This window comes from Pteropus medius, unplaced genomic scaffold, assembly GCF_902729225.1.
Source record: "Pteropus medius unplaced genomic scaffold, Ma_sr-lr_union100, whole genome shotgun sequence".
Classification (NCBI taxonomy): domain Eukaryota; kingdom Metazoa; phylum Chordata; class Mammalia; order Chiroptera; family Pteropodidae; genus Pteropus; species Pteropus medius.
In genome coordinates this window covers 11,030,222-11,044,405 of record NW_024351729.1, presented here as the reverse complement: position 1 = coordinate 11,044,405, position 14,184 = coordinate 11,030,222, and the positions used below count along the sequence as shown (strand labels likewise).

The window sequence follows — 14,184 nt, the reverse complement described above, 5'->3', positions numbered from 1 at the left end:
GGCTTTTTCATACGAACGATCTCTCTTGGTTCATGCTGTAGACTTTCCTATAATCTCCCAAAGGTTCACAAAACCCAAACAAGCATCTAGCCTTGCATGGCCCATACCTTTTGCTGAACAGCTCCAAGCCTGGCACTAGCAGCAGCCAGCCTCACTTTCTGGCTTCGCCTCTTGAGGCAGCTCCAAGCCGAGCACAGGTGGCTGCCATCTACATACTGCCTAGTGTTTCACATCAGGTGGCCCCAGGCAGGGAACAGGCAGCTGAACTTGACCTATGGTGGGGCCCCACTCAGAAGGTCCTGGGGCCAGCACACCTGGGTAACCAGCTTCAGATGAACTGGAGCACCACCCAGCACTCATCCAAGTATGACACAACCAGAGAGGGGACGGTCAGTCCTCTCAACCAATCAGCTTGTGGATCAATCCCTCCCACTGATGTGCAATTGGCAACTAAGGCTCAACTACAACAGGTGGACACACACAACCCACACAAGGGACACACCTGGAGCACCAGTTCAGTTGACCAGGGAGACTATATCACTGGGCCCCACAGGACACCTACTACATAAGCCCACTCTACTAAGACCAAGAGACATAGTAGTCCTACCTTATACATACAAACACACACGCGGAGGCAGCCAAAGCAAGGAGACAAAAGAATATGTCCCAGATGAAAGAACAGAACAAAGTTACAGAGTTCGAAACACTGGTTATAAAGATGCTCAATGAACTCAAGGGAAAAGTAGAGGAACTCAGTGAGAACATTAACAAAGAAATAGAAAACATAAAAATGAACCAGTCAGAAATGAAGAATACAGTAACTGAAATGAAGAACACATTAGCGGGAATCAACAGATTACATGAAGTAGAGGATGGAATCAGCAATTTAGAAAATAAGGTAGCAGAAAACATCCAGTTAGAACAGCAACAAGAAAAAAACAATAAAAAAGTAATCAGGATAATTTAAGGGGCTTCTGGGACAACATCATGCATACCAACATTCACATCATAAGGATACCAGAGGAGGAGAGAGAGCAAGGAATTGAAAACCTATTTCAAGAAATAATGATAAAAAAAAGTCCTTAACCTGGTGAAGGAGATTGACATACAAGCCCAGGGAGCTTAGAGTTCCAAACAAAAGGAACCCAAAGAGGTCCATACCAAAACACATCATAATTAAAATGCCAAGGATTAAAGACAAAGAGAGAATCTTAAAAGCAGCAAGAGAAAAGCAATTAGTTACCTACAAGGAAGCTCCCATAAGACTGTCAACTGATTTCTCAATAGAAACTTTGTAAGTAAGAAGGCATTGCCATGAAATATTTGAAGCAATGAAAAGCAAGGACCTACAATCAAGATTCCTTTACTCAGCAAAGCTATCATTTAGAATTAAAGGACAGAAAATAACTTCCCGGACAAGAAAAAGCTAAAGGAGTTCAACACCAAACCAGTATTACAAGAAATGTTAGTGGGACTTCTTTAAGAAGGAAAAAAAGGGTAAAAAATATGAATAAAATAGCAATAGCTATATACCTATCAACAATTTCTTTAAATATAAATGGATTAAGTGCTCTAATCAAAAAATAGATTGGCTGAATGGATAAGAAAACAAGATCCTTACATATGCTGCCTACAATAGACTTCCTTCAGATCAAAAGACACACACAGACTGAAAGTAAAGGAATTAAAGAGAGATTTCATAAAAATGGAAACAAACAAAAACGCTGAAGGAGCAATACTTATACCAGACAAAACAGACTTCAAAACAAAGGCTATAATGAGACAAAGAAGGACCCAGTTATCCCACTTCTGGGTATTTATCTGAAGAAACCCAAAACACTCTTTCAAAGGGACATGTGAATCCATATGTTTATTACAGCATTATTTACAACAGCCAGGATATGGAGGCAACCTGGATGTCCATCAGTGGATGGATGGATAAAGAAGAGGTGATACATATATACAATGGAATATTACTCAGCCATAGAAAAAGAATGCATGCTTGCCATCTTCAATGACATGGATGGACCTAGAGTGTATTGTGCGGAGTGGAGTAGGTTGGACAAATACAAATGCCATATGATTTCACTTAACATGTATAATCTAAAGAACAAAATAAACAAACAAAACAAACTTGTAAATACAGAGAATATTTTGATAACTGCCAGATGGGAAAGGGGTTGGGGGATATGTGAAAAAGGGAAAGGGATTAAGAAGTAGTTACAAAATAATAATAATTATTAGTTACAAAATACTCATAGGGATATAATTAGTAGTTACAAAATACTCATAGGGATATAAAGTATAGCATAAAGAATAGAGTCAATAATATTGTAATAACTATGTATGGTGTCAGATGGATACCAGATTTGTTGGGGTGATCACTTCATAAGCTATACAAATGTTTAATCACTGTTGTACACCTGAAACTAATATAATATTGTATATACCAACTGTAATTGAAAAATAAAAAAGTATTATAAAAAAATATAACCCAGAGTGCCCACCGGAAAATCTGAAAATAAAATATATAAAGACTGAAAACTAGAAAAACAGAATTTAAAAGTATAGCATATCTATAATTGGAGTCTTAGAAGGACTGAACGAGAAAATGGATGAGATACAATATTTGTAGAGAAAATGGTTGACAATTTTTCAAAACTGAAGACATGAATCCAGAGATAAAGGAAGTATAAAATGTACCAAGATAAATTAAAAGAAATCCATAACTAATGTAAAAATGCTAAAGTCTAAAGAGAAACCAGAAAAATCTAAAATGCAGCCAGAGGGATAAGAAGATCAGCTACAGAGTACTGACATTAGATATAGAGCAAACTGCACAATAGCAACAGTGGCAGATGGCACAAGAATAATAAAAAAGAAAGTAAACATAAATATACAATTGTATATGCTCAAAACTATTTTTTCACAAAAGAGGATGAGAAAAACACAAGATTTTTTAAAAATCAGAGTTTACAACAAACAGATCCACTTGAAAGAAATTTTTTAAGATATAGAAAACAAAAATCATACCAGATGGAAGTCCTGAGATGCTAGAATAATGGTAAGCAAATGAATTAATAACTATGAAAAATCTAAATAAACACTATCTGTATGAATAATAACATTATTATAATTCTGTGTGGGTATTTTAAAGATAGAAAAAATTTTGGAGAACCAAATAAAATACACATAACTTAGGAGGGGATAACAGAAAAATACAATATATTAAGACATATGGAACTCAGGAAAAGCAGTACTCAGAAGAAAATTTAGAGCAATAATGCCTTTTTTAAAAAAAATCTCAAAGCAATAACCTGACTTTGTATCTTACTTAGGAAGTAGAAAATGAAGAGCAAACTAAACTGCAACCTAGAGGAAGGAAATAATAAAGATTAGAGAGGAGATAAGCAAAATCAGGAATAGAAAAACAACAAAAAGTATAAACAAATCTAAAAGTTGGTTCTCCGAAGATTGAGAAAATTGACAAAGCTTTAGTGAGACTGGCAATAAAAAAGAGAGAAGGCACAAATAACTAAAATCAGAAATAAAAGTGAGGACATTACCATCAACCTTATAGAAATTAAAAGGATGAGAGAACATTAAGAACAATTGTATAACTATCACAGATGACATAGTCTTACATATAGAAAATCCTGAAGAATCCACAAAAAAACTACTAAAGTTAAATTCAACAAAGTTACAGGATACAAAATAAACATGCAAAGATTAGTTGTATTTCTATACACTAGCAATGAACGATCCAAAAATGAAATTAATAATCCATTTACAATAGCATCAACAAGAATAAAATACTTACCAATAAATTAACCAAGGAGGTACAAGAGTTGTACACTGAAACTATAAAATATTGCCAGAAAAAAATTAAAGAAGATCTAAATATATATAAAGACATACTGTGCCCATGGTACTGGAAGACATGAAAATTGTTACAATGGCAATACTACCCAAAGCAATCTATAGATTTAGTGCAATCCCTATGAAAATTCTAACGGCCTTTTTTTTGTCATAGAAAAGCCAACCCTAAAATTCATACAGAATTGCAAGGGACCTGAATGAATACAACAATCTTGAAAAAGAACAATGTTGGCAGACTCTTTCCTCCCTTCAAAACTTACTACAAAACTATAGTACTCAAAAGAACATAGTATTGATATAAGAAGAGATATGTAGATAAATGGAATAAAATTGAGAGTCCAGAATTGAACTCATACATTTACAGTCAAAGAATTTTTGACAAGAGTGCCAAAGCATTCAGTGGGGAATGAATAGTCTCTGCAACAAATGGTGCTGGGACAACTGAATATCCATATACAAAAGAATAAAAATGGACCCCTTACTTCGCACTACATACAAAAAATAACCAAAAACATATTAAAAACTTAAGTATAAATACTAAAACCATAAAGTTCTTAGAAAAAAATATAAGGGTAAATCACCACGACCTTGGATTTGGCAATGGTTCCCTAGATATGGCATCATAAGAACAAACGCCAAAAGGAAAATACAGACACACTGGACATTAAAAAAATAAAAACTTTTCTGCAAAGGACACCATGACAAGAGTGAAAAGACAACTCATAGATAGGAGAAAATACCTGCAAATCAAATGTCTGATAAGGCTCTAGAATATATAAAGAACTACAACTCAACAATGAAAAGACAACCCAAAACGACCCAATTAAAAAATGGGCAAAGGAGTTGAACAGACATTTCTCCAAAGTAGACATACAAATGGCCGAAAAATACGTAAAAAGATGCTCAAGATCATTATTCATTAGGAAAATGCAAATCAAAACAATAATGAGATACCAGTTCTTATTCACTGGGGTGGCTATTTTAAAAAGAAAAGAAAATAACAAGGGTGTATGGGGATACGCAGAAATGAGAATCCTCATGCATCACTGATGGGTATGTATAATGGCACAGGTGCTATGAAAAACAATTTGGCAGTTCCTTAAGAAGCTAAACATAGAAGTACATGACAGCAATTCCACTCTAGGTATATACCAAAAATAATCGAAAACAGGTGTTCATAGTGGCACTATTCATAATAGTCCAAGTAAAAACAACCCTTATGTTCATAAGCTTATGAATGAATAAACAAAATGGGGACTATCCACATAAAGGAACAGTATTCAGCCATAAAAGGAATGAAATACTGATACATGCTAAAACACAGATCTAAAAAGCATTAGGCTAAGTGATAGAAGCCAGACAAAATGGTTACATGTTATATGGTTCCATTTATATAAAACATCCAGAATGGGTAAATCATACAAAACAGAAAGCATACTGGTGAATGCTAAGGGCTTGGAGGAGCAAGAACAGGGAGTACTGCCATTTGGGTACAAGGTTTTATTTTGGAGAGATGAAAATATTTTTTAAATTAAATAGAAGTGGTACACACATAACATTGTGAATGTACAAAATGCCACTGCATTGTTCATTTAAAAATAATTTTAAGGTGTATGGAGTTCACCTCAATTTTTTAAAAAAGTAAAATAGTACCAAAAAGTAAGAACATGTGTGTGTTATGTGTATAAGACAATCTAGAAAAAGTGAACATGGACTAGATATTTGATAATATTAAAAAAACTGGGGTGTGTTTTTAGGTATGTGACTATTTTAGATGAAATTATATGATGTTATGATGTCCAGGATTTGATATTCTCTCTCCCTCTCTGTAGCTGCTATTGACCTTAGTATTCTCTTGTGTGGCCCTGTGTGGCATGCATCCCTCCTCTTAGTAACTGTAATTAATAAATTATCTTTTCAATGGCAATCACCTCCTGATTTGAACTTCACCAGATCTGAAAATGAAATCTATTTTTAAACAATCATAAACACATAAATATTAAGTTCCTAAATAAAAGCTCAGCAAACAAAATCTAGCAATGTATAATAAAAAGTATCATATCTCATCAAATCTGACATGCCATTGACTTTAAGTATACTCAACTTGGACAATAAGTTTAGGCTAGAACTTTGTATGAACAAAGTATGATAACAAATGCATAAAATTGTGCATAAAATAGCACAATGGCAAAAAATACAAAAATTTTAATGATAAACTTGACAAAAGATATTCAAGATCTATGCACTGAAAACCACGAAAACTAAATTGGAGAAATCAGAAAAACTGTTAGAACCAATAAACAAATTCAGGAAAGTTGCAGGATACAAAATCAATACACAAAAATCTGTTGCATTTTTATACATTAATAATGAACCATCAGAAAGAAAAACTAGGGAAACAATCCTATTTTCAATTGTATTGTAAAGAATAAAATACCTAGGAATAAATTTAACCAAGGAAGTGAAAGACCTGTATACCGAAAACTATAAGATATTAATGAAAGAAACTGAAGAAGACACAAATAAATGGAAAGTTATTCGGTGCTAAGAGATTAGAAGAATCAATATTGTTAAAATGTTCATGCTACCCAAAGCAATCTACAGATTCAATGCAATCCCTTTCAAAATTCCATTTTTCACAGAAATAGAACAAATAATCCTAAAAGTTGGTTGGAACCACAGAAGACCCTAAATAGCTAAAGCAATCCTGAGAAAGAACAACAAAGCTAGAGGCATCACACTTTCTGATTTCAAGCCATATCACAAAGCTATAGTAATTAAAACAGTATGGTATAAAACAGACACAAAGATTAATGGAACAGAAAGGAGAGCCCACAAATAAACCCAAGCATATATAGTCAATTAATTTATGACAAAGAAGCAAAGAATATTCAATGAGGAAAGGACAGTCTCTTCAATAAATAGTACTGGGAAAGCTGCACAGCTACATGCAAAAGAATGAAATTCAACCACTATCTTACACCATACACAAACTTAACCTAAAATGGATTAAAGACTTGAATGTGAGACCTGAAACCATTATACTCCTTGAAGAAAACATAGGCAGTAAACTTGTTACAGATCTCCGTGATGTTTTCCTTCTGATACTAAAAGCAAAAGCAACAAGAGCAAATTAAACAAGTGGAACTACATCAAATTAAAAAGCTTTTGCACAGCAAAGAAAACCATAAAAAAAAAAATGAAAAGGCAACATACTGAATAGGGGAAGATATCTGTAAATCATGTACCTGGCAAGAGTACATGATTTAACTCAATGAAAAAAAAATCCAATAAAAAATGGGCAGAGCTCTGAACATTTTTCCAAAGAAGACATAAAGATGGCCAACAGGTACATGGATATGCTATGTGAAATAAGACAGAGAAAGACAAATACCACATGATCTCTTATATGTGGAGTGTTTAAAAAGAAAACTAAGCTCATAGAACAAATTGGTGATTGACAGAGGTAGAGTGGGGTGTGGGTGGGATGGGAGAAGTGGGTAAAGGGGGTTAAAAGAAAAAAAGAAAAAAAAAGTAAACTGAGGGAGAAGAAATCAACAGGCTAGACAGAAACTCTTACAGAAAATAATTTTTTTTTTCTGGTTTTAGAATTGAGTGCACATATTGGTCCAACTACAGACAAGCAAACCTTAAATGCTTACTGTGAAGTGAAAGAAGCCCGTCTGAAAAGGCCATATACTGTATAATTCCAAATATATGACGTTCTTCAAAAGACAAAAACCATAGAAATACTAAGAAGGCCAGTGTTGCCAGAGGTTAGATTATGGAAGGATGAACAGATGAAGCACAGGAGATTTCATGGTGACGAAACAATTTTTTATAATACTGTAATGGTGGATACTTGACATTATGCATTTGTCAAAATCCGTAAAACTGTATAACACAGAGTGAACATTAATATTAATGTAAACTATGAACTTTTGTTCATAATAATGTATCAATATTGTTCATTAATTTTAAGAAATGTATCACACTAATGCATTAATAATAGGGAAAACTATGCTGGGAGTGGGGTGAGAGAGGTGAGGGAAGGAATATGGAAATCTTTTCATGACCTGCTCAATTTTCTAAAAACCTACAACTGTTCTAAAAATAAGAAGTCTTAAGAAAAAAAAAAGCGGGCGGGGGGGGCAATCAGAGTGACTGCAAACTAAAGCCAGTAACAAATCAGTCTATGAACTCCAAAATTATCTTGAAATTTGGGTTAAGTTATACTCTGGACAATGTTGGAATTAGGGTATGTAAAAATATATATTATTTTTTCATTAACTTATAAAATAAATCTGAGAGGGTTTTGTCAATAAAACAGCATAGTCATACGGTATGGGTTTGAATTTCAGCTTTGTACTTACTACTTGTCAAATTGGTTAACCACTACCCTGAGCTTTAGTTTTGTCATCTGCCAATTGGGAATAATATTGCATCTACCTCACAGGGTTATTATAAAGATTAAATAATGTATACAAAGGGCTTGACAGTTTCTAGTACACTGTCAGTGCTCAATAAATTATTTTACCACCTATAATAATGCAAACTAGGGTCAAAATTTCACTTATCTAAATAAGTATCTAAACAGACTAAATAAATCCTTTGGTTCTTAAAGGCAAAAACCTGTTAAATACTATCCCACTGACATAATCAAAACTTATCTGGCTACTATGAAGCTTCTAAATATACTTTTCTATACTAACTTTAAAAAATTATAAAAAATTTTATACTTTTAGATGACTCATAAGCTCTACTTCAATATTATTGTTTAAAAATTCACACATCTCATAAATGTAGTAGACAAAGAACATGGCGTCAGTCTAGATTTGATGAAAAAAATCCAAACTATTCCTCTGAACTTCAATTTCTAGTTCTTTAAAATGAGGAGTTGGTATGAGTGATCTCTAAGACCCTATCCAATTCAAAGACTTTATGTTACTAACAGTTGATTATCCTGGTGATTTTTAAAATTCATTAACTATTATTTATTGACTGGCTTCTAATGTGCACTGAGCAGAAAAATAAAAGAATTCTATTAAAAGAAAAAACTTTTACAAAATTAGATTCAATTGAAAATAAAGTCCTACTGAGGGACTTATTAAAACTGAAATAATTACTGTCAAGAATATAACTTAATTTTTTAAAGTAAATTAAATATATTAAAATACTGTCTAAAACGATATTAAGAAATATTTCTGAGAGCTTTATTTTGATTTTTAAATATAAGTATTATAAAATAGGTGAATATTATAAATTTATCATAGCTACAAAATAATCTAATACTTATTGAATGCTTTTATAATTATTATTAGCTGGAATTATTAATAATCACTCTACTATTCTGTGATGTAGGACCTATTATCACCATTTTACAGAAAAAGAAATTGAGGCTCACTGCTCAAGGTTATTAGGTTATCATTTATTGAGCACTTACCATATAGTAAGTACTATGCTAAAAGTGTTTTACAAGTCATTTTATTTAATTAATCCTTTCAACAACCCTATGATTCAGTTACTTTCTCCAATTTACATATAAGGAAATAAGACTCAGACAATTAAGCAACTTTACCAAGATTATCCATATATTAAGTGGCCTAGCAAGGACTCAAACTTACCTGTATTGATCCTAAGGCCCATTGTTTATTATTATAATAGGAAGTCTTTCAAGGTAACAAAGCTCCCTCCTTCCTTCATTAGCCATAACTTTGTATCTTTTTTTTTTTTGTATAGGTTAACAAACTAAAGATGCTAAAAAGAAATTCTTTGTTCATTTGCTCTCAACTTTTGGTTGAAATTTAATTAGAGGCCCTTCTACAAGCAATCTAAAGATCTCTGACCTCAGAAGAAAGCTAGAGCTCTCACTATGCAGGCATTGCCCACAGAGAAAACATTCTGTAAATAAATTCAAAAGTAGAGCTTGTGGAAGGAGGTAAAAACTGCAAATAGCTTAGAAGAAAGAATTCCAAAAACTTACCCTTAGCTTCTTAAGGTGCCCGGACCTCATTACAAATTATCCCTCCTGGCCTAAAATATTTATTTTACTTACTTTCTCTTACCCTATCTGAAATTTCATCAATGAAATTTTTATTGAAGTATTTTCTCTCAAAAAGAAATCTGGAGAGAATATCAGTCGTTAACAAATTTGTGTGACTTTATATAAGGATAGCTTACTTCCTTTAAGATACATTTTAAAAAGCTACCCTGAAGTTTAATTTAGAGGTGGGAAAGCAGGTACATGAGGCTCAGAGCACTTAAAAGGGGATTCAGCAGTCCTGACTGAGCTAGATGCTGCAGTGAAGACAGAGGCCAGGATGAATACCCTAGAGAAGTGCACTAGTGAAGGGGGGGGTATGATGTTAAACTAGGAAGATTGCCAAACATAAACCACCTGCTTCAGAACTTTGCCCAAACTGGAATTTTGCCAATGGAAAAAAGATAACTTTTCTGTCTTCTGGGAACTCAAAACTCTAAATTTCCCTTTCAGTATGTACTGCAACTATACCATTGGTTAAGCAAGCTTTTTGTGATTACACTGGGAAAATACTACTAGTTTCTACATGAAAAAGTGGGTTTCAATATCTAGTGACCTAACCCATTGCTGAATTGGAGAGTAAAAGTACATTTTAAGTTACAGACACCCTTTAAGAAAATAATTTGAATGCAGTGAAAAGTATGACTCCTTCCTTCACTAATTCTATCAATTTGCATAACCCTTTTACTATATCAATGTAAAGTGGTTAAGAATGAAGATAATATTAAATAGCTAGATATAAATGTTGTAACAGAACAAAGTACCTATATACAAAGTGTAGTTTGATTTTTTTCCTTAATTTGTAATGGACAATAGTTAACTTTTATAGAGCTCTTAATGTCAATTAAAAATAAAATTATTACCTTCAGACAGTAGCTCAAGTTTAAATTCCAGGCCTCAAGCATTCTACTACCCCCCAAAATGCCCTCTCTTGTCCACTGAAGTTCTTCCTTTTTGGAGCACTAAATCATGATAGTTGTAGCTTCATTTATGTGAAAGCTATAATTATGTCTTCATAGCAGCATTTTTTCTGTAATGAGAAGGTATTCAACATATATTTTATTTTCCTACACATAAAGAAAAATACTAGATTTTTGTTATGCAGATTTTATTATAAAATAGCCATTACCAGCCTGGTATAGTGGAACCATCAGTTGACTTAACTGAAAACTAAAACTAGGACTGACTGTAGATAATTTTGTTCTGTGATAGGTGACTTAACCTCTTTCTCTATATAAAATTTGACATTTGGACTAGGGTTTTGTATCAACTCTCACTTTTTAGAACTACTACTGAAACAAAGACTTCTGCAGCAAATTACATTTTTCTCCACAATGAAAATATTTACTAATATGGCATCTTTTGGAGTCATGGAAGCTAAATACTCTACTCCTTATAAAAGTCCTGGAATTGATCTGACAACCTTATTTCTTAAGTAAGTAGTATTGGGATTAGATAAAAAGAACAGTTAACGATTAGACTTCAGAATATACACTAAGGCATTAAATTTTGCCCGCAAATTGCTTTCTAGAACGTTTCATATTACATTAAAAAGTGGATTTTACCTTATAACAAAAGCAACGATTAGGAAGAAAGTGTTAAATTAGAAGTTCAATGTTTTTTATTTATTGGGAAAATGAGTTTTTAATACATAGTAAATACATGGCAGAGGGGAAGAAACTATTCAGGCTGTAGTCACCCATATCTCTGTAGGACATACTTGGGCCACTGCTGTTTTGATTTTGTTCAACAGCATTTCTATTCGTTCAAAATTTTAAAGGCAATTCTCAGCTGCAATTTCTAAAAACCTGTCTTAACACCTGATAATTTTGTTTCCTCCTATAGACTTTTCTGTAGTAAAATTTATCCATTAAAACCAATAGTCTGAGAATTAAGCCCCAAACAGAACTAAAGGATGAAGCCACCTGAGGTTTAGTCCTAGAGTGTCTCTTAATTTTATGTACCTTGGTTAGTGTCTCAAAATTTAAAGAATCTTGAAATCTATTTAGTATCAGTGTCAGATATTATTAACTACATTAAAAAATATTGCTCAAAAGTACTTTAGAAAATAAAATTTCTCTCATTTTTTAGGGTAGGTAAATACCATAATGTACCTTTTATGATGTACACAAAATTGATATGAATCAGTGGTATCAAAATTAAATCAAGACTCCTAATTCACAAATATTTTATAGAATAATTTATTTTTTAAAGATGGGTTTTGAAAGTTATAGCATGTTAAATAAACATCAAAATTTTAAATGTATGTATTTATGTGTATAAACAATAGCATTTTAACTTTTCACTTTTCAGTGAAAAAAATTTAAGGCTAATATTCACAATGTCTCTTTTATCTAAGGTTTGTCCTCCCTATAAATGTCTTTGTAGTCTTGGTTTCTACTCATTTCTTACCCTGCATATACATACCTCTTTTCCCCTCTTTGCTCTTTGAGAACTTTACAAGTTACTTCATGTAATCCTCACAATGACTCTGAGGTAGATCTTAATATCTCTATAGATAAGAAAACCAAAGCTGTCAAGTACCTTGCTTAATGTCACAGAGTATTAGAGCTCAGATTCAAAACTAAGCAGGGGGGAAGAAAAAAAACCCCAGAACAATTAGGATTCCAAAGCCTATGAACAGTTTTTATATCATACAATGCCATGCCATCATATACAGAAAAAAAGAAACCTATAATAAAGAGAAATATATTTCCCAAGCTGTGGTTCTCCAGGGAACAAGTGTGTCTTCTTGAGGACCACAGTAAATAAATTATGTAGGAAATTATTAAGAATCAAAAGCTTGCAGTTAATATTCTAAGTAAGCTTAAGAAAAATAAAAGCACTAACTACCCTAGGTATTGCACGGATACAACACCAAATATAAGACATGTCACTGCTAAAAAAATACCAAAGTCATCATACTAAGTGTTCAGTTATTTTGGAACACTTAACTAAGTTTCAGTCACATGAAAAATGTATTTTTAGTGATTTCGATATTTCTTCATTGTCAATTGAAGTTTTATCTTATTAAGCATTCAGGTTCTTTTATCTTACTGATCATATTTTTCAATTCGATTTAAGATCAACCTACATTGACTCTTGTCAGGTACTATATTTTCATAAATTTCAAATTAATGATAGTTTAAGATGTATTAATCTACAATTATATATTTTAAAGATATTTAAACCAATGAGATATTATCAATAATAAAAAATTATCTGAAAAAGAACCTAATTAATTGAAGATTTCAGGTTCAATAAAATTTAATTCAGGTAATTTTTCTGTTGTTTTAAGTCAAAAATCACTTATGGTTAAAGGAGAATGATGTTTAAAACTACCACATTTCTTTCCACTTCTACCGAACTCAGAAAACATGGATTAAATAGGGAAACTTCAATTAAGAAATTGTTTCAAGTTTCAGGTGGTCTAATTTATTCAACAAATACAATTCTCACCATTACAATGAGTCACATAATTAAATGACAACCGCTTTTATTTACCAGCACAGAGGTTTTTTTAATTTTATTCCTCTAATCAAGAGGCTATTATTCTCCCTTATCTGTAGCCGTTGGCAAAGCTAGTTAAATTGATATCTAAATGAGAATGATGGTAATAACAACATTTATTATGTGGCATTTAATCCTCACAGATAACCAAAACGTGGCACAGTGCTGGTTAATAAATAAGTAGCTAAGGCCAGATTGAAATCCAGGCATTTGGGTTTCAGGACCTGCATTCTAAAAAGGTGAGAAAATTGAAAATAGTCCTAGTTTCATTGTCCCTGCTCTCTAATAAAAGACTGTTTTTCGCTTACAATTGTTTAAATCACTTCTCATATTCTACGGTTGATTGAAGTACATCTTTAAGCAGCTTGTTAAAAAAAAGGAAAGCTTTAGCTGTCTTCACCTGCACACATATCGCTCTACCCACAAACTGCAATACACTTCTGCCTGATTCTAAACTGCTGCTTCTTGAAGTCCCCCTCTTGGTGCTTTTCTGGCGAACGCCTTAAAAAGTGACTTTGACAACTAGATAATCTCTCTCCACCCATCCTCCCTCAGAAAAACAATTAAATTCAATTAGAATAATTTTCGGGCACTGAGAATAAGACATAGGCCTTTGGATACCCTGAAGACCAAAAAAAGAAAAAAAAATCAAAAACCAGAGGTGTGGGAGGACGCTTTTCCCCTCCTAAACTTAAGACATAAAAGGGCATATAAAGAGGAAAAAATAAAAAGCGGGCCGTGGGGCAGCGCGAAGG

At 32.8% G+C, this 14,184-nt stretch overlaps 1 protein-coding gene across 7 annotated transcripts in view; it reads right to left on the bottom strand.

Moving 5' to 3' along the window:
• Positions 1–14,184, bottom strand: part of CARF (calcium responsive transcription factor) — a 73,015-nt gene that overhangs the window by 58,278 nt on the left and 553 nt on the right. For 5 of the 7 annotated variants that reach the window (XR_005648997.1, XR_005649002.1, XR_005649000.1 and 2 more), the window contains exons 2-3: positions 12,347–12,431; positions 10,783–10,949 (exon numbers count right to left, since the gene is read on the bottom strand). The gene's annotated coding sequence lies outside the window, so the exon portion shown is untranslated. Of the gene's footprint in view, positions 1–10,782; positions 10,950–12,346; positions 12,432–13,737; positions 13,794–14,184 lie in introns of all 7 variants that reach the window. The other 2 variants (XR_005648998.1, XR_005648999.1) reach the window with 2 other exon arrangements.